At 42.8% G+C, this 25,137-nt stretch overlaps 1 protein-coding gene across 1 annotated transcript in view; it reads left to right on the top strand.

Moving 5' to 3' along the window:
- Positions 1–25,137, top strand: part of LOC124612348 (glutamyl-tRNA(Gln) amidotransferase subunit A, mitochondrial) — a 153,400-nt gene that overhangs the window by 32,635 nt on the left and 95,628 nt on the right. The gene's annotated exons all lie outside the window — the stretch shown is intronic.

Here is a 25,137-nt window from a genome sequence, read left to right as displayed (position 1 = left end):
TATTCCAAAATAATGAATATTTTCCATGTACATATAAAATTGAGAACAAACAATACTAGTAAAAATTTTTACTTCTCTGAACAATCTTCTAGCAACCACTGTCAGACTGCTTCCCCTCAGATAGTCTTTAGATTCAGTTTGGAATTTAATGTACTGTTAATTGGTTCCGTATTACCAGAAATAAATGAATAATTTCAATTTTTTTTATTTATAATCAGACATCACATTTATGTAACGTTTATGGTAAATTGTTTTCCAGTCACAACCAACTTAGGCTAATGACAGATCTGACTTGTAACTTACTCAAGGCACATGTGTTCACCAAAGACAATTCAAATATTTTACATCAAATATTATAAACTTTAATCTTAAAATGATTTATTTACATTTCAAATTTTCATATATTAATGACATGCATTCAGATGCACATAAATAAAATTGAAACAGTTTTTTTGGTGCTACAATTTTGAATTGTGATCAGAAAAGGTAAAAAATATTAATGTGTAATTTCTGGCCACTCCTCACATCATTGAGAGGTGAAGATAGGTTAAAACGCAGGCTGAAAAATCCAAGGTCTGACCAGGATTCGATCCCATGACCTGTTGATTTTCAGTCAAGCACTTCATTGCTAGACCGCCAGATGGCCCACTGTTAAGTAACTATTCCTTTAAAAGGATTCTATAATAATAGAACTGAATCTTAAATGAGAAAAATGACAAAATGAATTTATCAATACTGCATTGCGGCGACTAATGAAGAGACTAATACCCTGTGAAAAGAACTCTTGTACCCCTGTAAATATTGCACTCTGTCCATGTCAGCCTAATTACTGCATATATAGCCTTTTTAGCAGCAACCACCCATTCCACTTTCTGCGCCAAAAAGTCCTTCCCATTTCTGATGCATTATTTTTACTGTCTTCACCCACCTCCTGCCCCCAGCCCCTCCCCAGTCCCCATCCCTTTGCTCCTGGTACACTAAAGCTCTTTCTGAAAGCTATGCAACTCAAAACTACGGAGACAGGTATCTTGCATCCTATCTCCACTCATCGCTAACCTAACCTGACCAGCCCAGAAGTAGCACTCCCTTTGTCAATGTAATATGCTCAGTGCCTTAGTGTGTGTGAAATGAGGAATACTCTTTGATGTGTTGGTAAATGTGCCAACACCTTGTAGATATAGGAGGCCGAAATGCACGCTATCTAACGCAGACGGGCGTGAATTCTGGAACAGGATAAGTAGTGAATTCTCATAAGAAAAGTATGCAGCTCCTCGAATACTTACCTTTTATTCTTTGATGTGAATACAGCATTCTTGATGAGACATTTCATATGATAACTTTCAAACTATGTAAGGCTAATGGCGCCTTGCTAGGTCGTAGCCATGGACTTAGCTGAAGGCTATTCTAACTGTCTCTCAGCAAATGAGAGAAAGGCTTCATCAGTGTAGTCGCTAGCAAGGTCGTCGTACAACTGGGGCGAGTGCTATTCCGTATCTCAAGACCTGCCTTGTGGTGGCGCTCGGTCTGCGATCACACAGTGGCGACACGCGGGTCCGACATGTACTAAATGGACCGCGGCCGATTTAAGCTACCACCTAGCAAGTGTGGTGTCTGGCGGTGACACCACGCTCTTCCCAGAATCCTTCACACACTATTCAAAGACATTGTCAGTCACAGAGTCAACCTGCTGTTCAGTCATTTGTACGCTATGTTGAGCAAATGCAGTGATGGAGAACCTTTAGGGGTATGGAACGAACCAACTTAATATATTAACAAGTAGAAGCAACCGCTGCTGACAACTTCTGTGAAGTATTTTAATAACAAATTATGACCAGTGTTAATCTACTAACATTCTCAGGAAGTGAAATTCTTTGTACTGATGATAGACACCTGTAAAAGGGCAAGAAATTGACCTAGCTGTCAGAAGTATTAGTTCCTTCTTCTTATGGTGTAAAAGAGGAATTGGTTGGGGAACATTAGAAGTGAAAGACGGGCCACTCAGACACTGGGTTGAGAGGGAAAATATATGAATACTGCTATGTGTAAGTGTTGCAGAACTGTCGCTGATCTATGGATTTCCTTTTGTGAGTGTGGAGATAAAGAATTTAGTGTACAAGAAGCTGACACTTGCTCCAAGAAGAGCTGGTTGCCCATTTGGCTGAAACTACAGCAGTTATTTGTAAAAAAAAGTGCTTGTTTTAAGCATGTTAGACAACCATTAGCATGCAGATGACAGTTGTGCAGTAATGTAAATGTCAGTTAAAATACAAATAATGACTGCCTAAGAAAAATATTACATAACCAATCAATACAGTCAGGAGATACACCAACACATAGAAAAGTTAAAAACAGCAGCAATACTGGTTTGACACCACATACATTTTCGTAATTGATACAAATGCAAAATGAACATTGTAGCTTAGCAGGGTAACTAATGAGAGGACTCTGCCTTCAGGATGATGTACAAGAACTTAGCCTTCATATCATGAATAGGCCTCTCAACCTGCTTATTTCAAAATTAAGGGCACATATAATGATTTAGACACTACCATCCCCTTGAGTGACTATACGATCGACGCAAAGCAAATTGGGAACTTTTAAAGACAGGATTCAACGCACAACTACTGCGTTGAAGCAGATTTGATGTTGTCACTAAAGCCGATGAATTGGTGGAAGCATTGCAGACAGCACAAGAGAAGGCAATCCCAACATTTGTTAGGAAGTCAAAAGGGTTTTAAATTCCATGGAGTCCCTTCCTACAGTCTTTAAGATGCAGAACAAAGCAGCTGAAAAGATACTACCAGAGATCCTTAGGAGAAACGTAATGACAGAGAAGACTGAGTTCCTATTGAACAGTCAAACAACAACATAAAGAACTATTACAGCAAACAAGAGTTGAAAAATGGAAGGCATACATAAAGGACCAAATGATAACAAATGTTAGGAGTTTTTGTTAAAACTTGCAACAAACAAGGTTCGATCACCCACTGTATTACAAACTCTGAGACAATCCGTTGGCACGATGACAACAGACTGGGAGACATCAGTGCAGTACCTGCTCAGAACTCTGTTTCCTGATGGTACTACAATGGAAGACACAGAGTACCATCAGCATCTTTGCTCTGAATTATTACAGCAGCTTGTTAGTAATAGTATTGATTCCATTTACACAGGAGGATCTCTGGTAGTATCTTTTCTTCTTCTTTAACTTCACTATTGTTACAATAGTGAAGTTAAAGAAGAAGAAGGCACCAGGCCCTGATAAAATTATTGCAGAAGTGGCTGCATCAGCTCTTAGGCCAAATTGTGCCACATATAATAGTGTTATTAAATGATTGTCTTGCTGGGATAGGTGCCCAGAATCTGGAAAATTATGAAGATCATTACACTAAAAAAGGGGAAGACAAAGACTCAAGATAACTGAAATCTTACGGGCAGATTTGTTAGGTAAATGCTCTAGCCAAAGAATAGGATCACAACAAGTAATAGGTACAAGCCCTGTGCAGTACTGTTTGAGGAAAGGGAAATTCACTGAGGATGTGGTAAACTACACAATGAATATTGTAAACACTTCAGACAAGAAGTTCGTTATAGGCATAATGATTGATATATCTGGAGCATTTGCTAATTTGTGGTAGCCCGCCCTGTTGGAAACAATGAAACAGATAACTGTTCCACATATGTCTATAACAACCTATGAAATTGGTGCACAAACAACCAGGTGCAATTAGAATGTCCCGCAAAGAAAATTGTTAGAAACATCACCAAAGGCTGGCCGCAGAGCTCTGTGCTCTAGTTCTGAGATGTTAGTGTAGAGCCATTACTGGAAACAGTGTCACAGTATAATAAACACTAGAGACTGCTTTGCCTAGCAGACAACCTGCTAATTATAGTATCTGCCAACACAAGTAATGGAAAGCTTTGGTGGAATGTAGCTAATTTAAAGAGTAAAACTATTAACACATCGATAAGTAGAGATGCTGGGTTGTTGAAAGGCACATAAGTAAGACTGAGAGCTTTGCTTACTTTCGGATAAATGCTTTTGCAGCACTATGAAGTACACACAAAACTCCCCCAACTCGAATCCCCACTCACCTCTATAATTTACAAGTGTGTATTTATGTCTGTGCATGTGTACTCTACAGCTTTGCAGACGGTTCCATCTGAAAGCTAGCAAAATTCTTGATGTTTTTGTGTGCTATTTTGCTAAAAGCCACTACTATTCCACTTGGGCGATTCGGCTTCTGTGCGCCAATGGCCTTGCCATTGCGGTAACACCAGTTCCCATCAGTTCACTGAAAATAAGTGCTGTCAGGCATTGCTAGCACTTGGATGGGTGATCATCCAGGTCTTCAGAGTGCTGTTGGTGCGTGGGGTGCACTCAGCCATTGTGAGACCATTTGAGAAGTATTTCATTAAGAAGTAGCAGCTTTGGTCATGGAAACTGACAATGGCTTGATATACAGTTGCATTTCAAAGTTCTTTACTTTCACTGTTCTTTACTTTCACTGTTCACAACCCCCCAATATACATGTTAATATGGCCAGTTCACTATTGGCAAATTTTGATAAGCCTCATTAATAGGTTGCAGGAAAACATCAGCATACTGCTACAATAGTTTATTGTTGAATATCTATGAGCAGTAAAACCCTAAACACACAGTTCACAGTTCTTGCAGAATAATAGGGTGCATATTGAACACACACTGTCATTGTTTTAACACATGGCCAGTACATATTACACTTATTTCACAGTTACGTTGATGCATTGATGTTGACCTAACCAGGACGGGTTGATCGTCTGAAAATTGGGCATTGACTGGCTGTCTTGGGACAAAAAAATTGGACCTTTATCTGTTGTTGTTGTGGTCTTCAGTCGAGAGACTGGTTTGATGCAGCCCTCCATGCTACTCTATTCTGTGCAAGCTGCTTCATCTCCCAGTACCTACTGCAACCTACATCCTTCTGAATCTGTTTAGTGTATTCATCTCTTGGTCTCCCTCTATGATTTTTACTCTCCACGCTGCCATCCAATACTAAATTGGTGATCCCTTGGTGCCTCAGAACATGCCCTTCCAAGTGATTCCTTCTTCTAGTCAAGTTGTGCCACAAATTTCTCTTCTCTCCAATTCTGTTCAATACCTCCTCATTAGTTATGTGATCTACCCCTCTAACCTTCAGCATTCTTCTGTTGCACCACATTTCAGATGCTTCTACTGTCTTCTTGTATAAACTATTTATCGTCCACATTTCACTCCCATACATGGCTACACTCCATACAAATACTTTCAGAAATGATTTCCTACAACTTAAATGTATACTCGATGTTAACAAATTTCTCTTCTTCAGAAACTCTTTCCTTGCCATTGCCAGTCTACATTTTATATCCTCTCTACTTTGACCATCATCAGTTATTTTGCTCCACAAATAGCAAAACTCATTTACTACTCTAAACGTCTCATTTCCTAATCTAATTCCCGCAGCATCACCCGATTTAATTCGACTACATTCCATTATCCTCGTTTAGCTTTTGTTGATGTTCATCTTATATCCTCCTTTCAAGACACTGTCCATTCCGTTCAACTGCTCTTCCAAGTCCTTTGCTGTCTCTGGCAGAATTACAATGTCATTGGCGAACCTCAAAATTTTTATTTCTTCTCCATGGATTTTAATACCTACTCCGAATTTTTCTTTTGTTTCCTTTACTGCTTGCTCAATATATGATTGAATAACATCGGGGAGAGGCTACAACACTGTCTCACTCCCTTCCCAACCACTGCCTCCCTTTGATGCTCCTCGACTCTTATAAGTGCCATCTGGTTTTTGTACAAATTGTAAATAGCCTTTCGCTCCCTGTATTTTACCCCTGCCACCTTCAGAATTTGAAAGAGAGTATTCCAGTCAACATTGTCAAAAGCTTTCTCTAAGTCTACAAATGCTAGAAACGTAGGTTTGCCTTTCCTTAATCTATTTTCTAAGATAAGTCATAGGGTCAGTATTGCCTCACGTGTTCCAACATTTCTACGGAATCCAAACTGATCTTCCTCGAGGTCGGCTTCTACCAGTTTTTCCATTCGTCTGTAAAGAATTCGTGTTAGTATTTTGCAGCTGTGACTTATTAAACTGATAGTTCGGTAATTTTCACATCTGTCAACACTTGTCTTCTCTGGGATTGAAATTATTATATTCTTCTTGAAGTCTGAGGATATTTCGCCTGTCTCATATGTCTTGCTCACCAGATGGTAGAGTTTTGTTAGGCTTGGCTCTCCCAAGGCTGTCAGTAGTTCTAATGGAATGTTGTGTACTCCCGGGACCTTGTTTCTACTTAGGTCTTTCAGTGCTCTGTCAGACTCTTCATGCAGTATCATATCTCCTATTTCATCTTCATCTGCATTCTCTTCCATTTCCATAATATTGTCTTCAAGAACATCGCCCTTGTATAGATCCTCTATATACTCCTTCCATCTTTATGCTTTCCCTTCTTTGCTTAGAACTGGTTTTCCATCTGAGCTCTTGATATTCATACAAGTGGTTCTCTTTTCTCCAAAGGTCTCTTTAATTTTCCTGTAGGCAGTATCTATCTTACCCCTAGTGATATGCGCCTCTCCATCCTTACACTTGTCCACTAGCCATCCCTGCTTAGCCATTTTGCACTTCCTGTCAATCTCATTTTTGAGACGTTTGTATTCCTTTTTGCCTTCTTCATTTACTGTATTTTTGTATTTTCTCCTTTCATCAATTAAATTTAATATCTCTTCTGTTACCCAAAGATTTCTATTAGCCCTCGTCTTTTTACCTACTTTATCCTCTGCTACCTTCACTATTTCATCTCTCAAAGCTACCCATTCTTCTTCTACTGTATTTCTTTCCCCCATTCTTGTCCGTCGTTCCCTAATGCTCTCCCTGAAGTTCTCTACAACCTCTGGTTCTTTCAGTTTATCCAGGGCCCATCTCCTCAAATTCCTACCTTTTTGCAGTTTCTTCAGTTTGAATCTACAGTTCTTAACCAATAGCTTGTGGTCAGAGTCCACATCTGCCCCTGGAAATGTCTTACAATTTAAAACCTGATTTCTGAATCTCTGCCTTGCCATTATATAATCTATCTGAAACCTTCCAGTATCTCCAGGTTTCTTCCATGTATACAATCTTCTTTTACGATTATTGAACCAAGTGTTGGCTATGATTAAGTTATGCTCTGTGCAAAATTCTATCATGCGGCTTCCTCTTTCATTCCTTACTCCCATTCCATTTCACCTACTATGTTTCCTTGTCACACTATCAAGTTCCAGTCACCCATGACTATTAAATTTTCGTCTCCCTTCACTATGTGAATAATTTCTTTTATCTCATCATACATTTCATCAATCTCTTCGTCATCTGTGGAGCTAGTTGGCATATAAACTTTCACTACTGTGGTAGGTGTGGGCTTCGTATCTATCTTGGCCACAATAATGTGTTCACTATGCTGTTTGTGGTAGCTTACCTGCATTCCTATTTTCATATTCAATATTAAACCTACTCTTGCATTACCCCTATTTGATTTTGTATTTATAACCCTGTATTCACCTGACCTGAAGTCTTGTTCCTCCTGCCACCGAACTTCACTAATTCCCACTATATCTAACTTTAACCTATCCGTTTCCCTTTTTAAATTTTCTAACCTACCTACCTACCTACCTACCTACCTGATTAAAGTATCTGACATTCCTCGCTCCGATCCGTAGAATGCCATAACCACTTTGAAATAGTGACATACACTGCATATGGACAATATAGATCCTATACATGATTACTTTCGTTACCACAGCAAAAGACACTTTCATCAGTACAGAATGAATATTTCAAACTTAACTTTTTTATGTAAAGTAACACTGAAATGTTGAGTGAATATATCCTGCTAAGCATTGAAGATGCGTAGCGACTGTGGTGGTGTTATTTGTAATTTTTGTAACTAAGAAACATCATTCTTTAACATTACCTTTATACAGAATTGACCACTGACTGTAAATGAGTTTTTACATCGAAGTTTCATGATAATTTTCAATGTGCAGAATTTTTGAACTGATAGTACTTCAATGCAACGTAACAGAAACACTTTCCTGCACTTTTGTTGATACATTAATGTAGTTTGTCTTTTTTTTCTTCTGCAACTGCTTTTATTATGCCAATGTAGTAAAATAGTTGGTACTTTGTACACAATTTGATGCTTTTCTTAATATGGCCATAATAATTTGAAGCAACTTATATAGGCCTACATATAATCAGCTTATGATGTGAAAATGTTGCTGATTAAATATCATAGTATGTGTAAAGGTCGCACTAAACATCTACTGAAATAACAACACTGTGATAAAGCTAAAGTGCGCGTCATTTATGTTGGCGGCCGAGTTTAGGTTCGTTCTGCGCATCTGACGTCAAAAAATACAGTCAGCCAATGAACAGAGAACGACGTTGCCAGATCTCGACTGCAGAGCAGAGCACGGACGAGTGTCTTCAGTTTTAGAAACGTTCAGTCATAAATAAAGTAATAGAACAAAAGCAATGTCTTGATAGCAGACTTTGTTTTTTGAAAGTTTGGAAAAACCATTCTTTATACCAATTGCTTCATTTTCTATTAATTAATTAAACCAAACAAGCAATAAGACTCTTAATTCAGGCGATAGCAAGGAAAGGTGTTTGTATCAATTTCACGAACCGCTTTTTCGTAATAAAGAACATCGGTAATTGTTTATTTCCTATTGTACTTCGACGAAATGCTAGTAATTCATAGGCATACCAACAGTGTTTGTCAGAATTTTGCGTGACCTGTTAGAGACCTTATGGAGAGCCATTGCAGCACAAGCTGCGCTAGCGTAACGGTTAAGGCGTTAGGTTATTAAGCGAAAGGTAAAGCGTTCGAACCTTGTGCGGTGCTAAAAATTTTCTTTATTTAAAAACAATATGGAAGTTTCTTACTTCACAAATTTTATTCATTTCAATGCAATTTTTTGAAATTTCTAGTGCTTTGTCTCTTCATTAACCCTTTCGCTGCTGCAGTCACGTGCTCCCCGCATTCCGCGCTGTGCGCAATTTTGTCATCACTGCACTGCTCGCCTGTGCAGACACATGGTGTTCCCACTGCTTTGACACACTTATCATTCGATTTCACAAAAACTATTTGGCCCAAAAATTAGATTTTTACACATCTTCTTGACTGATGCCTTCCCCCCATAAATGACTTAATTTTGTTTCGATGTTCAACCCAGTTATTGTGCAGCATTAAATGTAGTAAACCATTGCACGAAATTTTGAAGAGTTTGCAGAGGTAAAAGTCCATAGCGTATACTTTCCGTATGGTCGATTTTAGTTGCCACAATGTTGGGAATGAAATGTGGACAAGGTACCTAAATTTCATATAAAATTTACTGTATAACAATATCTCATTTAATTTAAGTACCACATAGTTGTCGTATGTAATATTGAGAAATATTCCGTCTTTCGCGACTGTAATAAAAGTTTTATTTACACCGGGTGCGTTTGGCTTTATTTTAAAGCACTTCAATCAATCAAAGGAAGTGGGGGGAAGGTATCAGTCAAGAAGATGTGTAAAACTCTAATTTTTGGGCCAAATAATTTATGTGGAATCGAATGATAAGTGTGTCAAAGCAGTCGGAAACACCATGTGTCAGCACAGGCGAGCAGTGCAATGACAAAATCGCGCACAGCGCGGAATGCGGGGAGCACGTCTCTGTAGCAGCGAAAGGGTTAATGCGGCCGTGGTGGCTTTACTTCATAAACTGCGTGCTCCCCCCTAAACGTAAGCTTGCGAACTATACTATGGCGCTGCTTCTCTTGGCGCGTGCGTCGTGTGCAACTGGCAACGCAGCAATCTCCCGCGTCTGGGCGGGCATGCGCGAGCCGCCAAGATAAAAGAATTCAACTATAGTTGCTTTTTAAACACTTAAGTTGTATTACTTAACTTGTGCAAGAGGATGACGACTCATGACTTTTACAATGCACTATGTGATCAAAAGTATCCGGACACCTAGCTGAAAATGACTTACAAGTTCTTGGCGCCCTCCATAGGTAATGCTGTAATTCAATATGGTGTTGGCCCACCCTTAGCCTTGATGAAAGCTTCCACTCTTGCATCCATACGTTCAGTCAGATGCTGGAAGGTTTCATGGGGAATGGCAGCCCATTCTTCACCGAGTGCTGCACTGAGGAGAGGTATTAATGTTGGTCCGTGAGGCCTGGCACGAAGTCGGTGTTTCAACACATCCCAAAGGTGTTATATAGGATTCAGACCAGGACTTTGTACAGGCCCGTCCATTACAGGGATGTTATTGTTGTGTAACCACTCCGCCACAGGCTGTGCATTATGAACAGGTGCTCGATCGTGTTGAAAGATGCAATCACCATTCTCGAATTGCTCTTCAACAGTGGGAAGCAAGAAGGTATTTAAAACATCATTGTAGGCCTGTGCTGTGATAGTGTCGTGCAAAACAACAAGGGGTGCAAGCCCTCTCCATGAAAAACACAACCACACCATAACACCACTGCCTCCAAATTTTACTGCTGGCACTACACACGCTGGCAGGTGACGTTCACCAAGCATGTCTGCTTGTGTCTGTATATGTGTGGATGGATATGTGTGTGTGTGCGCGCGAGTGTATACCCGTCCTTTTTTCCCCCTAAGGTAAGTCTTTCCGCTCCCGGGATTGGAATGACTCCTTACCCTCTCCCTTAAAACCCACATCCTTTCGTCTTTCCCTCTCCTTCCCTCTTTCCTGATGAGGCAACTGTTTGTTGTGGGGGGGGGGGGGGAAATTATATATATATATATATATATATATATATATATATATATATATATATATATATATATATATATAAAAAAATAGAAGGAAACATTCCACGTGGGAAAAATTATATATAAAAACAAAGATGAGGTGACTTACCGAACGAAAGCGCTGGCAGGTCTATAGACACACAAACAAATTTTTTAGAAAGAGGAAAATAAGACGACAGAAAAGATTTCGAAATGCAACAGTGACAATAACAAACGTAATTGTTGGATTCAAATTAATGATTCAATATAATAGAAGGAAACATTCCACGTGGGAAAAATTATATATAAAAACAAAGATGAGGTGACTTACCGAACAAAAGCGCTGGCAGGTCGATAGACACACAAACAGACACATACATACACACAAAATTCTAGCTTTCACAACCAACGGTTGCCTCGTCAGGAAAGAGGGAAGGAGAGGGAAAGACGGAAGGATTTGGGTGTTAAGGGAGGGGGTAAGGAGTCATTCCAATCCCGGGAGCGGAAAGACTTACCTTAGGGGGAAAAAAGGACGGATATACACTCGCACACACACACATATCCATCCACACATTAGAGACACACATATATATAGCCGCTTCCAAATGTCATTATTTCTTCGTCAGACAATTGTTAGCCTCATTTTTATAATCTGCCACCACAAAACCACTCCTTTTAATACATTACACGCAGTTTTTTCGAAATTTTCCCGAATTTCTCCGTCCTTTAACGTGTTTTAGCGGCAACACAACCACCTAACCTTTGTGCACTCGTTGTCTACCAACCCAAGTCCAACATAGCCCAGCTGTAACCAACACCTTTTCGCCTTTTTCACACCAGATCTCCAGTTACTTTCCAGTTCACCTTTATCTCTCCCCATATATTTTTATTTTCATTTCAGCCTCATGTTGCACTTTCCACCTTCTAATACCATGTCACCCTCACAAAACCCCCACAACGACCCCATTAAGTTTTATTTACATTCCCTCAGCAAACATGCCTTCGTCCTAGCCAGATTACGCTCCCATATTCTATTTTCTCAGGCTTGTCTAACATTTGGCATTACCCCCAAAGGCCTCACACTTAAAGTTCCCATCTCTGGCTGCAACCCTTCTTTCCATAAGTCCCTATACCAGTTCCAAACTGAAAAATCCATTGCCCTCACCCACCTAATCCTTCACCTACACATCAACTTAGCCAATGAACACACCCGTCAACTCCTATCGTCAACTCCTATCCTTAATACGAGTCCTTAATCTTTCCTCTCCCACATCCACACCGGCTGTTCAGAGCATCCTCCTACAGGCCAACCGCAAATTAAAACAGCATGCCACCCTCCACCTCAAAAAACTATCCAGTATCCTGGTTTCCCACCTCCGTAAAGGCAACTCACTCACCCTTCACAACCTTTCCAGCAAACCTCAACCTTCTCCTCATTGCACACAAACCCAGTCTCTCCCATCTACTCAATCTTCCACTTCCAGCTCCACTCTCTCCAAAACCTCAAAATTCCAATCAACACAATCTGGAACCACAACACCCTAATTCAGTAGTTAACCTTTCCTCCAAACCTCTCTCCCAATCCGAAACCTCTGTCCTATCCAAAGGCCTCACCTTCAGCCCCACTCCCAGATTCAACCATACAGCCCTCGTCAAAGATTTACTGTCCTACTCTCGTACTCTCTGCTGGAAATACCACTTTTCCACGAAGAAAAATGATCCTAATCCTACTCCCAATGATCCAACTCCCCAGGACACTATCCAAATTGAACCCTGCCTGGAACAGTTCTGTCCTCCGTCGCAGCGGGACCCACCTCCTCTTCCTCAAAATCACCCTCTCCAAACCTTCCAGGAATTTCTGACTTCCAGCCTTGCATCTCAATCCTTCTTTAAAAAACCTTAATCCTTCTCCCAACATCACCACTGCTGAAGCCCAGGCTATCTGTGATCTGAAGGCTGACCGATCCATCGTCATTCTTCCGGCGGACAAGGGTTCCACGACCGTGATACTTGATCGTCGGGAGTATGTGGCTGAGGGACTGCGTCAGCTTTCAGACAACACCACATACAAAGTTTGCCAAGGTAATCCCATTCCCGATGTCCAGGCGGAGCTTCAAGGAATCCTCAGAACCTTAGGCCCCCTGCAAAACCTTTCACCTGACTCCATCAACCTCCTACCCCACAGACACCCCGCACCCCTACCTTCTACCTTCTTCCTAAAATTCACAAACCCAATCATCCCAGCCGCCCCATTGTAGCTGGTTACCAAGCCCCCACAGAACGTATCTCTGCCTACGTAGATCAACACCTTCAACCCATTACATGCAGTCTCCCATCCCTCATCAATGACAACAACCACTTTCTCAAACGCCTGGAATCCTTACCCAGTCTGTTACCCACGGAAACCATCCTTGTAACCATTGATCCCACTTCCTTATACACAAATATTCCGCACATCCAGGGCCTCGCTGTGATGGAGCATTTCCTTTCACGCCGATCACCTGCCACCCTACCTAAAACCTCTTTCCTCATTACCTTAGCCAGCTTCATCCTGACCCACAACTTCTTCACTTTTGAAGGCCAGACATACCAACAATTAAAGGGAACAGCCATGGGTACGCGGATGGCCCCCTCGTACGCCAACCTATTCATGGGTCGCCTAGAGGGAGCCTTCTTGGTTACCCAGGCCTGCCAACCCAAAGTTTGGTACAGATTTATTGATGACATCTTCATGATCTGGACTCACAGTGAAGAAGAACTCCAGAATTTCCTCTCCAACCTCAACTCCTTTGGTTCCATCAGATTCACCTGGTCCTACTCCAAATCCCACGCCACTTTCCTTGACGTTGACCTCCATCTGTCCAATGGCCAGCTTCACACGTCCGTCCACATCAAACCCACCAACAAGCAACAGTACCTGCATTATGACAGCTGCCACCCATTCCACATCAAACGGTCTCTTCCCTACAGCCTAGGTCTTTGTGGCAAACAAATCTGCTCCAGTCCGGAATCCCTGAACCATTACACCAACAACCGGACAACAGCTTTTGCATCCCGTAACTACCCTCCCGACCTGCTACAGAAGCAAATAACCAGAGCCACTTCCTCATCCCCTCAAACCCAGAACCTCCCACAGAAGAACCCCAAAAGTGCCCCACTTGTGACAGGATACTTTCCGGGACTGGACCAGACTCTGAATGTGGCTCTCCAGCAGGGATACGACTTCCTCAAATCCTGCCCTGAAATGAGATCCATCCTTCATGAAATCCTCCCCACTCCACCAAGAGTGTATTTCCGCCGTCCACTTAACCTTCGTAACCTCTTAGTTCATCCCTATGAAATCCCCAAACCACCTTCCCTACCCTCTGGCTCCTATCTTTGTAACCGCCCCCGGTGTAAAACCTGTCCCATGCACCTTCCCACCACCACCTACTCCAGTCCTGTAACCCGGAAGGTGTACACGATCAAAGGCAGAGCCACGTGTGAAAGCACCCACGTGATTTACCAACTGACCTGCCTACACTGTGATGCATTCTATGTGGGAATGACCAGCAACAAACTGTCCATTCGCATGAATGGACACAGGCAGACAGTGTTTGTTGGTAATGAGGATCACCCTGTGGCTAATCATGCCTTGGTGCACGGCCAGCACATCTTTGCACAGTGTTACACCGTCCGGGTTATCTGGATACTTCCCACCAACACCAACCTGTCCGAACTCCGAAGATGGGAACTTGCTCTTCAATATATCCTCTCTTCCCATTACCCACCAGGCCTCAATCTCCGCTAATTTCAAGTTGCCGCCACTCATACCTCACCTGTCATTCAACAACATCTTTGCCTCTGCACTTCCGCCTCGACTGACATCTCTGCCCAAACTCTTTGTCTTTAAATATGTCTGCTTGTGTGTGTGTGTGTGTGTGTGTGTGTGTGTGTGTGTGTGTGCGCGAGTGAATGCCTGTCCTTTTTTCCCCCTAAGGCAAGTCTTTCCGCTCCCAGGATTGGAATGACTCCTTACCCTCTCCCTTAAAACCCACATCCTTTCATCTTTCCCTCTCCTTCCCTCTTTTCTGATGAAGGAACCGTGGGTTGCGAAAGCTCAAAATTTGTGTGTGTGTTTGTGTGTTTTTTGCCTCTATCAGCATACCAACGCTTTCGTTTGGTAAATTAAAGCATCTTTGTGTGACTGGAGCAACAGTGTGGTGTGGTTTGTTGTGGTAAAGAAGAGGCATGACGTGGGGAGGGGCAGGGATAACAGGGTAGAGGTGGGAGAAGGTGTAGTGCTGCTTGTGGGAGCATGCAGTGATGGATAGGGCAGGGCTTCTAGGTGCGGTTGGGTGCTTTTGAGGATAGGGGATGGAAAGGGGAGTGGAATCGAAAAGGAGAGAAGTAGAAAAGGGAGAAAGTCTGTGGGCATGATGGCGGACTAGAAGGCTGTATATTGTTTGAGTAGGAACAGGGAAGGGGTAGGAAGGTGAAGGACAGGTTCTAGCAAAGTATGAGGCCAGATAGTTTATGGGAATGTGGGTTATAGTGCAGGGAGAGCTTCCACCTGCACAGTTCAGAAAAGGCGATGTTGGTAAGAAGGATCCAGATGGCCCAGGCTGTGAATCAGCCATTGAAGTGAAGTATGTTGTGTTGGGCAATCTGTTCAGTAACTGGGTGGTCCAACTGTGTCTCAGCCACAGTTTATCGGTCGCCATTCGTGCGGACAGATGGATTCTTAATTGTCGAGGTCACATTGAAAGTAGCACAGTGGTTGCAGCTCATTTGTAGGTCGCATGGCTTCTTCCACAGGTAGTCCTGCCTTCAATGGGATGGGTCTTGCATGTATATCTATTAAAGGGACATGATCCATGAAGCCAGGTGGAGTAGGGATGGACAAAAGTACTGCATAGTTTTGGTGGATGTCAGAATATCATTATGTGGTGTGCGGGGTGGGATGTATAGTGGGCAGGACATTCCTCATTTCAGGGTGGCACGAGAGGTGGTGAAAAACATGTTGGAGAATATGATTTAAGTTGCTTCAGTTATGGGTGGTGTTGAGTCAGGAGAGGAGTGCTGCTTTGTGACTGGATGATGAATATGTGGGAGGTTGTAGATGACTGGAGAGACAAGGTACCAGAAATCTGTTTCTGTCCATTATAGGGAGGGTAATTTGGTAATATGGAGAGAACTGCTCATCACTACAGGTGCGACAACCACAGGTGGATAGGCTATGTGGAAGGGACTTCTTGGTATGGAATGGGCAACAGCTGTTGAAGTGAAGGTGTTGCTGGTAGCTGGTAGGTTTGATATGGATAGAGATGCTGATGTAGCCATTCGTGAGGTGGAGGTCAGCATTGAGGAAGATCAGTTGTTGGTTTGAGGAGGCCCAAGTGAAGCAAATGGGGTAGAAGGTGCTGAGGTTCAGGAAAAGTGTGGATAGGGTGTCCTCAACCTCGGTAGAGATCATGAAGATGTCATCAGTGGATCTGAGCCAGGTGTGGGGCCATTTAGAGGAATCCTTCCTAACCACCAGAATCTAAAAACCATAAACAGCTTGGTGTAGTATGGTGTTTGCATGCCGGTTGCTGTACCAGGGAGTTGTTTGTAGATGATCCTTTCAAAGAAGAAGGAATTGTGGGCGAGTATATAGTTGGTCATGGTGACCAGCAAGAAGGTTGCAGGTTTGGAGTCAGTCGGGCCTTGGGAAAGGTAATGTTCAATAGCAGCAAGGCCATGGACATTGGGGATGTCAGTGTAGAGGGAGATGGTATCAACAGGGATGAGCAGGGTGCCGTATGTTAAAGGAACAAGAACTGTGGAGGGAATCGTAGGTGTCTTTTACTAAGAGGTTAGGTTATGGGTAATAGGTTCGAGGAGTTGGTCCACGAGTGCAGAAGTTCACTCAATGGGGGCACGGTAACTAGCCACAATGGAGCGTCTTGGGTGGCTGGTTTTATGGACATAGGGAAGCATATAGATGGTAGGAGTGTGGGGGTGAGGAGAGAGGTAGTCTCAGGGGAAAGGTTGTAGGATGGATCTAGGGATTTGAGGAGGGACTAGAGACCCTGTTGGATTTCTGAATTGGGCTTACTGTGGTAGTTTTTGTAGGTGGATGAATCTGACAGCTAGCAAATCCCTCTGCCAGGAAATCCCTGTGGTTCAGAACCATGGTGGTCAAGCCTTTGTCAGCAGTTTGTGGATGATGGATTGCAGTTCTTTTATGCAGATGTAAGGCTGGTTTCTATGTTGAGGGATTTGGGGAATGATGGTGGGCAAGATTTGAGGGTAAGAAACTCTGAAAGGTGATTTGTAGGCAGCAGGGATGGATCACAGTTGGGTGAAGGAGTGAACCGATTCAGGCAGGGACCAGTACTGGTTTTAGGTTGAGTGCGATTGGTAGCTTTGATGGTGAACAAATATTTCCACTGTATGGACTGCAAGAAAGAGAGAACATCTTTAACAATTTAATTTGGCAGTAGGGCAAGAGGTGAGATCATTGGAATAGACTGATACTCGCCAGATCTGAACCTGATCAAACACATCTGGGATGTGATTGAACGTGGCTTCAGAGCTCGTTGCCTCCCCTTCCTGGAATTTATGGGACTTAGATGACTAGTGTGCAGATGTGGTGGAAACTCCATTCAGCGATCTACCAAGGCCTTTTTGCTTTCGTGCCACAACGTTTCACTACTGTTATCCGTGCCAAAGGTGGAGATACTGGCTATTAGGAAGGTGGTCATAATGTTCTGCCTGATCAGTGTAGATTGCTACTTACTGTAAAAAATGACACTTCAAGTTGCAGACAGGCAACGTTAAGACACTTGCACATTAGCTTTTGGTCACAGCCTTCATCATAAAACACAACCACACACACACACACACACACACACACACACACACACACACACACACCAGAATGGCAATCTGGTCCCAGCTGCCAGAGATGGCACTCGTGTGTATGAGACATGCTTGCTTGTGTGAATGTATGTGTGGGGGTGGGTGAGTGGTTTTTTGGTTGAATGCTAATGTGTAAGTGTCTTTTAATTGTGCCTGTCTGCAACCTAATGTGTCATCAGTATGGTAAGTAGCAATCTATGTTTTCTTTACATTGTTAAATTATAATGATAGATAATCATATGAGAACATTTATACGGAGTTATTAGAAGACTTAACTGTATAGCTCATTGCTTGAAAATACTTAGTCATCACTCTCATCCTGGGGGTATCAGTGCAGTGGTAGTGCAGCATCAGTGCAGTAGCGAGTCGCATATTTAGCTTCCATATTTGTTTTGTAGTTTGATTCTTAATTTCTTTCTGAGTGTTTGTGCGCTTGCATATTTAATTACATAAAATCCTTGCGTATTCTCGTATTTGAGAGGAGTTATATTGCTTATTGATAGCTGTAGAGTATAAATTTGCAGAGTCATTAGATATTAGCAGTAGGATGGATAGGGTGTTGTGTGTGTGTGTGTGTGTGTGTGTGTGTGTGTGTGTGTGTGTGTGGGCGCGCGCGCTGTGTGCGGGCGCAGGAGGAACTGGCCGCGGTTCGCGAGCAGCTGAGCATGCTGTTGGCCACGGTCAGCTGCCTTCAGGCTGCTGCCTCGAGGTGCAGCGACGGCGGAGGGTCTGGCGCGCTGCTTGAGACGCCCCTGGTGTCGCTTGCTGCGTCCGCTGACTCAGCCACCGAGGCACTTTCTAGTGTACCCAGCGCGTTGGGGCTGCCCTCACCTCAGGGTGAGTGGCGGACTGCAATGCGTTCGCGTCGCTCGATGCGGAGGGTCAATGTGGAGGCTGTCCGGCTGGCCTCGCCCGTTGAGCCTGTCAGTGGGCTGGTGGCCACTCCTTCAGCAGGGCCTGAGCAGGCACACGGGGGCAAAGGCTTGCTGGTTATTGGGAGCTCCAACGTTAGGCGGGTGATGGAGCTCCTTAGGGAAATAGCATACAGGGCTGGAAAGAATTCCAACGTGCACTCGGTTTGTCTGCCGGGGGGGTCTCATCCAAGATGTGGAGGTGGCCTTGCCTGCGGCTATCGAGTGTACGGGGTGCAGTCGTCTGTAAGTAGTTGCTGGCGTTGGCACCAATGATGCCTGTCGCTTGGGTTCTGAGGCGTTCCTCAGTTCGTACAGGCGGCTGGTGGATTTGGTGAATACCGCTGGCCAAGCCCGCAGGGTGCAAGCAGAACTCTCTATTTGTAGCATCATTCCCAGAGTGGATCGGGGTCCTTTGGTTTGGAGCCGAGTGGAGGATCTAAACCAGAGGCTTCGTCGACTCTGTGACGGTCTTGGCTGCAGATTTCTAGACTTGTGCTATTGGGTGGGGAATTGTAGGATGCCCCTAGATAGGTCAGGGGTGCACTACACAAAGGAAGCGGCTACTCGGATAGCAGAGTACTTGTGGCATGCACATGAGGTTTTTTTTATGCTAGGCAGTAGTGCGAGGTGTCCTGATGAACACTCACCAGTCGACATGCAGGCAGCGAAATCAGGACACGCTCAGTGTAAAGACACTTCAGCTGTCAAGATGTTGTTGTTGTTGTTGTTGTCTTCAGTCCAGAGACTGGTTTGATGCAGCTCTCCATGCTACTCTATCCTGTGCAAGCTTCATCATCGCCCAGTACTTACTGCAACCTACATCCTTCTGAATCTGCTTAGTGTATTCATCTCTTGGTCTCCCTCTACGATTTTTACCCTCCACACTGCCCTCCAATGTTAAATTTGTGATCCCCTGATGCCTCAGAACATGTCCTACCAACCGATCCCTTCTTCTTGTCAAGTTGTGCCACAAACTCCTCTTCTCCCCAATTCTATTCAATACCTCCTCATTAGTTATGTGATCTACCCATCTAATCTTCAGTATTCTTCTGTAGCACCACATTTCGAAAGCTTCTATTCTCTTCTTGTCCAAACTGGTTATCGTCCATGTTTCACTTCCATACATGGCTACACCCCATACAAATACTTTCAGAAACGACTTCCTGACACTTAAATCTATACAGGATGTTAACAAATTTCTCTTCTTCAGAAACGCTTTCTGTGCCATTGCCAGTCTACATTTTATATCCTCTCTACTTCTATCATCATCAGTTATTTTGCTCCCCAAATAGCAATACTCATTTACTACTTTAAGTGTCTCAATTCCTCATCTAATTCCCTCAGCATCATCAGACTTCATTCGACTGCATTCCGTTATCCTCATTTTGCTTTTGTTGATGTTCATCTTATATCCGCCTTTCAAGACACTGTCCATTTCGTTCAGCTGCTCTTTCAGGTCCTTTGCTGTCTCTGACAGAATTACAATGTCATCGGCGAACATCAAAGTTTTATTTCTTCTCCATGGATTTTAATACCTACTACGAATTTTTCTTTTGTTTCCTTTACTGCTCGCTCAATATACAGATTGAATAACATCGGGGATAAGCTACAACCCTGTCTCACTCCCTTCAGAACCACTCAGAACCACTGCTTCCCTTTAGTGCCCCTCGACTCTTATAACTGTCATCTGGTTTCTGTACAAATTGTAAATAGCCTTTCGCTCCCTATATTTTACCTCTGCCATCTTTAGAATTTGGGAGAGAGTATTCCAGTCAACATTGTCAAAAGCTTTCTCTAAGTCTACAAATGCTAGAAATGTAGGTTTGGCTTTCCTTAATCTGTTTTCTAAGATAAGTCGTGAGGTCAGTACTGCCTCACGTGTTCCAACATTTCTACGGAATCCAAACTGATCTTCCCCGAGGTCAGCTTCTACTAGTTTTCCCATTCGTCTGTAAAGAATTTGCGTTAGTATTTTGCAGCTGTGACTTATTAAACTGATAGTTCGGTAATTTTCACATGTGTCAACACCTAGTTTCTTTGGGATTGGAATTATTATATTCTTCTTGAAGTCTGAGGGTATTTCGCCTGTCTCGTACATCTTGCTCACCAGATGGTAGAGTTTTGTCAGGACTGGCTCTCCCAAGGCCGTCAGTAGTTCTAATGGAATGTTGTCTACTCCCGGGGACTTGTTTCGATTCTGGTCTTTCTATCAAGATATTAGCAGTAAATGTTCAGAGTGTTCAGAATAAAGTTCCTGAATGTACTGCCCTCCAGGAAGTGTGTGGCGTGCAAATTATTCTCTGAACTGAGACCTGGCTGAACCCTGAGATAGGAAGTTCTGAAATATTTAGTGAGAGCTGGAACATGTATCGGAAAGACAGATTAGACACCGTAGGAAGTGGTGTCTTCATTGCAGTTGACAAAAATATTGTGTCTACTGAGGTTGAAGTAGAGTGTGATTGTGAAGTTATCTGGACACGTTTAACAGGGCTAGGAGAAATAAAGTTAATTGTTGGGTGTTATTACTGGCCACCAGGTTCCACCGTGACAGTTCTAGAATCATTCAAAGGGAGTCTACACTCTATATCGCAGAAGTACCCAGATCATGCTATATTAGTCGGAGGCGACTTCAACCTACCTAGTATAGACTGGGATGTCTATGGATTCATTACAGGTGGTACAGACAAGCTGTCGTGTGAATTACTTTTGAACACATTATCTGAAAACTGTCTTGAGCAGCTAAGTCGACAGCCAGTGCGTAATGGAAATATTTTAGATCTGGTAGCCACGAACAGACCAGACCTCATCGACGGTGTCAGTATTGAGACAGGGATTAGTGATCATGATGTTGTCATTACGACTGTGGTTACAAATGTTAAAAATTCGGTCAAGAAGGCTAGGAGAGTATTCTTACTAGAAAGAGCGGATAAGCAGTTGTTAGCATCCCATTTAGTAAATGAATCGACTTCATTTCCTTCCAGTACGATGGACGTGGAAGAGTTATGGGCAAAATTTAAACACATTGTAAATCACGCATTGGACAAGTATGTGCTGAAAAAGTGGGTTACGGATGGAAAAGACCCACCGCGGTTTAACAGCGCAATTTGGAGGATGCTCAGGAAGCAAAGACAGTTGCACTCGCGGTACAAGAAAGATCGGGAGAATGAGGACAGGCAAAAGTTAGTAGAGATTCGTGCTGCTGTAAAAAGAGCGATGCGCGAAGCATTCAACCATTACCACTGTCATACCTTAGCAAAAGGCCTTGCTGAAAACCCAAGGAAATTCTGGTCTTACATAAAATCGGTAAGCGGGTCGAAGGCTTCCATCCAGTCACTCACTGACCAGTCTGGCCTGGCAACGGAAGACAGCAAAATGAAAGCTGAAGTTATAAATTTAGCATTTGAGAAATCTTTCACGCAGGAGGATCGTACAAACATACCGCTGTTTGAGTCTCATACAGATTTCTGTATGGAGGACATAGTGATAGACATCCCAGGGGTTGTGAAGCAGCTGAATGGGTTGACAATAAATAAATCGCCAGGTCCTGATGGGATTCCAATTTGGTTTTACAGAGAGTACTCTACTGCATTGGCTCCTTACTTAGCTTGCATTTATCGTGAATCTCTTGCCCAATGTAAAGTCCCGAGCAACTGGAATAAAGCGCAGGTGACGCCTGTATATAAGAAAGGTAGAAGGACGGATCCTCAAAATTACAGACCAATATCCTTAACATCGGTTTGTTGCAGGATTCTCGAACATATTCTCAGTTCGAATATAATGGATTTCCTCGAGACAGAGAAGTTGCTGTCCATGCATCAGCACGGCTTTAGAAAGCATTGCTCCTGCGAAATGCAACTCGCCCTTTTTTCACATGATATCTTGCGAACCATGGATGAAGGGTATCAGACGGATGCCATATTCCTTGACTTCCGGAAAGCGTTTGACGCGGTGCCCCACTGCAGACTCCTAACTAAGGTACCAGCATATGGGATTGGTTCCCAAGTATGTGAGTGGCTCGAAGACTTCTTAAGTAATAGAACCCAGTACGTTGTCCTCAATGGTGAGTGTTCATCGGAGGTGAGGGTATCATCTGGAGTGCCCCAGGGAAATGTGGTAGGTCCACTGTAGTTTTCTATATACAGAAATGATCTTTTGGATAGGGTGGATAGCAATGTGGGGCTGTTTGCTGATGATGCTGTGGTGTACGGGAAGGTGTCGTCGTTGAGTGACTGTAGGAGGATACAAGATGACTTGGACAGGATTTGTGATTGGTGTAAAGAATGGCAGCTAACTCTAAATATAGATAAATGTAAATTAATGCAGATGAATAGGAAAAAGAATCCTGTAATGTTTGAATACTCCATTAGTAGTGTAGCACTTGACACAGTCATGTCGATTAAATATGTGGGCGTAACATTGCAGAGCGATATGAAGTGGGACAAGCATGTAATGGCAGTTGTGGGGAAGGCGGATAGTCGTCTTCGGTTCATTGGTTGAATTTTGGGAAGATGTGGTTCATCTGTAAAGGAGACCGCTAGTAAAACACTAACACGACCTATTCTTAAGTACTGCTTGAGCATTTGGGATCCCTATCAGGTCGGATTGAGGGAGGACATAGAAGCAATTCAGAGGTGGGCTGCTAGATTTGTTACTGGTAGGTTTGATCATCAAGCGAGTGTTATGGAAATGCTTCAGGAACTCTGATCTGAGTCTCCGGAGGAAAGGAGGCATTCTTTTCATGAATCGCTACTGAGGACATTTAGAGAACCAGCATTTGAGGCTGACTGCAGTACAATTTTACTGCCGCCAACTTACATTTCGAGGAAAGACCACAAAGATGAGATAAGAGAGATTAGGGCTCGTACAGAGGAATATAGGCAGTCATTTTTCCCTCGTTCTGTTCGGGAATGGAACAGGCAGAGAAGATGCTAGTTGTGGTACGAGGTATCTTCCGCCATGCACCGTACGGTGGATTGCGGAGTATATATGTAGATGTAGATGTAGGAACATGTTGGTTTTAATGGCAAGAAAGATCAGTAATGAGCAGGAGGGACATAACCTAAGAGGGACAGAACATCAGCATCTTTCTTCTTTTCAATGAGTATGAGTCCATTGTATTTTAATTGCAGAATAAGAACTGGGTTTTGACGCCCTCATTTCCTGAGACTTATTTTTTGCCAGGTGTTAGGATTTAACATCTAGCAGACGAATAAAGATTGTGGGTTGTCAGAAGTGACCGTCCAACTGCATACATTCCTCAGGTTGACAACCAGATGCATTCGGAACACCAGTCACAAATTTCCCACAATGCTTTGAACATGTGCCTCACATTGTTCACCTATTTTGTCAAAACATTTAAGAGTACAGTGGCAGTCAGATCCTACATTCTTTTTATCTTCAGTTTCTCCAGAACAAGCTTCATATTCTTCGAGTGTATTCCACCTCTTCCATTAAAACTTCTGCTGTGGGGTGTATCTCATCATTTTGTGAGAAGACCTCGTCATCTGTTCTTCACCCCCTCACGACAGGTTTCCAAATTAGTGACATCTCTGTGAGGTCGCTCTGTGTATCTACCAGTGAACATATTTTGGGGTTGTCGGGTCCCATCGATGATGTGCAAGGTTTTCTTGGTCAAGTGAGAGTCTTCCATTTGTGCTATACGACCATAGAATTTCATATGCCTGTTCCTTGCAAATTAGGTGAACTGCTTAGTCAGGAAATACAGTTCCTCTGAGCCATTATGCATCCAGATACTATCTTGAATTTGGCATCAAAATTTTTTTTCTTGGTATTTTTCTTTGATGTTGGTAGTTAATGATATCTCTGTAGCATTGAATGCTTATGTAAGAATGACTGTGTAGTAGTGATGTAGTTTGACTTTGATGGACATCAATTTCTTGTTGTACATATTCTAGAGAACTGTCTAGGCTTTATGCAATTTTTCTGAACTTTCTTACAATCTACTCTTCTGTTGCTAGTGCTGCCAATAATTATAATTTCACTTAGATACCTGAAGTCCTTCACCAGTGTGATTTTGCCGTACTTTGTTACATGATTGCCAAGTTTGGCTCATGGAGTCTATGCATTTTGTGTGTGTGTGTGTGTGTGTGTGTGTGTGTTTTTTTTTTGGTAAGAGATTTGGAGTCTGGTCTTGTGGCAATCTCATAAAGGTTCACAATGGTGTGTCTGGTTTCCTTGGGAGTTCGGGAAATTATTGCTCGGTCGTCAGCAAAGACAAGGATTTTCATCTTTATTGGTTTATCTTTTGTTGCCGTACTTACTCCAAGCATTTGTTTCTCCCAAGTGTTGATGATCATCTTGAGTACTAGAGGGAACAGGAGTGAAGACAGCTCATCACTCTTTCTTACCCCAGTTCTAATTTGAAAAGCTTCAGAGATTTCACCCATAAATTTTACTTTAGAGAATGTGTTTGTCAAGACCTGTTTGATTAATATAGTTGTTTAGTTACCCACTCTGTATTCATGAAGTACATTATACGAGCTGATGCAGTCAACCAAGTTGTAGGCTT

This window comes from Schistocerca americana, chromosome 4 (assembly GCF_021461395.2).
Source record: "Schistocerca americana isolate TAMUIC-IGC-003095 chromosome 4, iqSchAmer2.1, whole genome shotgun sequence".
Taxonomy (NCBI): domain Eukaryota; kingdom Metazoa; phylum Arthropoda; class Insecta; order Orthoptera; family Acrididae; genus Schistocerca; species Schistocerca americana.
The sequence above is the reverse complement of the archived record's forward strand: the minus strand, read 5'-3'. Positions and strand labels throughout refer to the sequence as shown.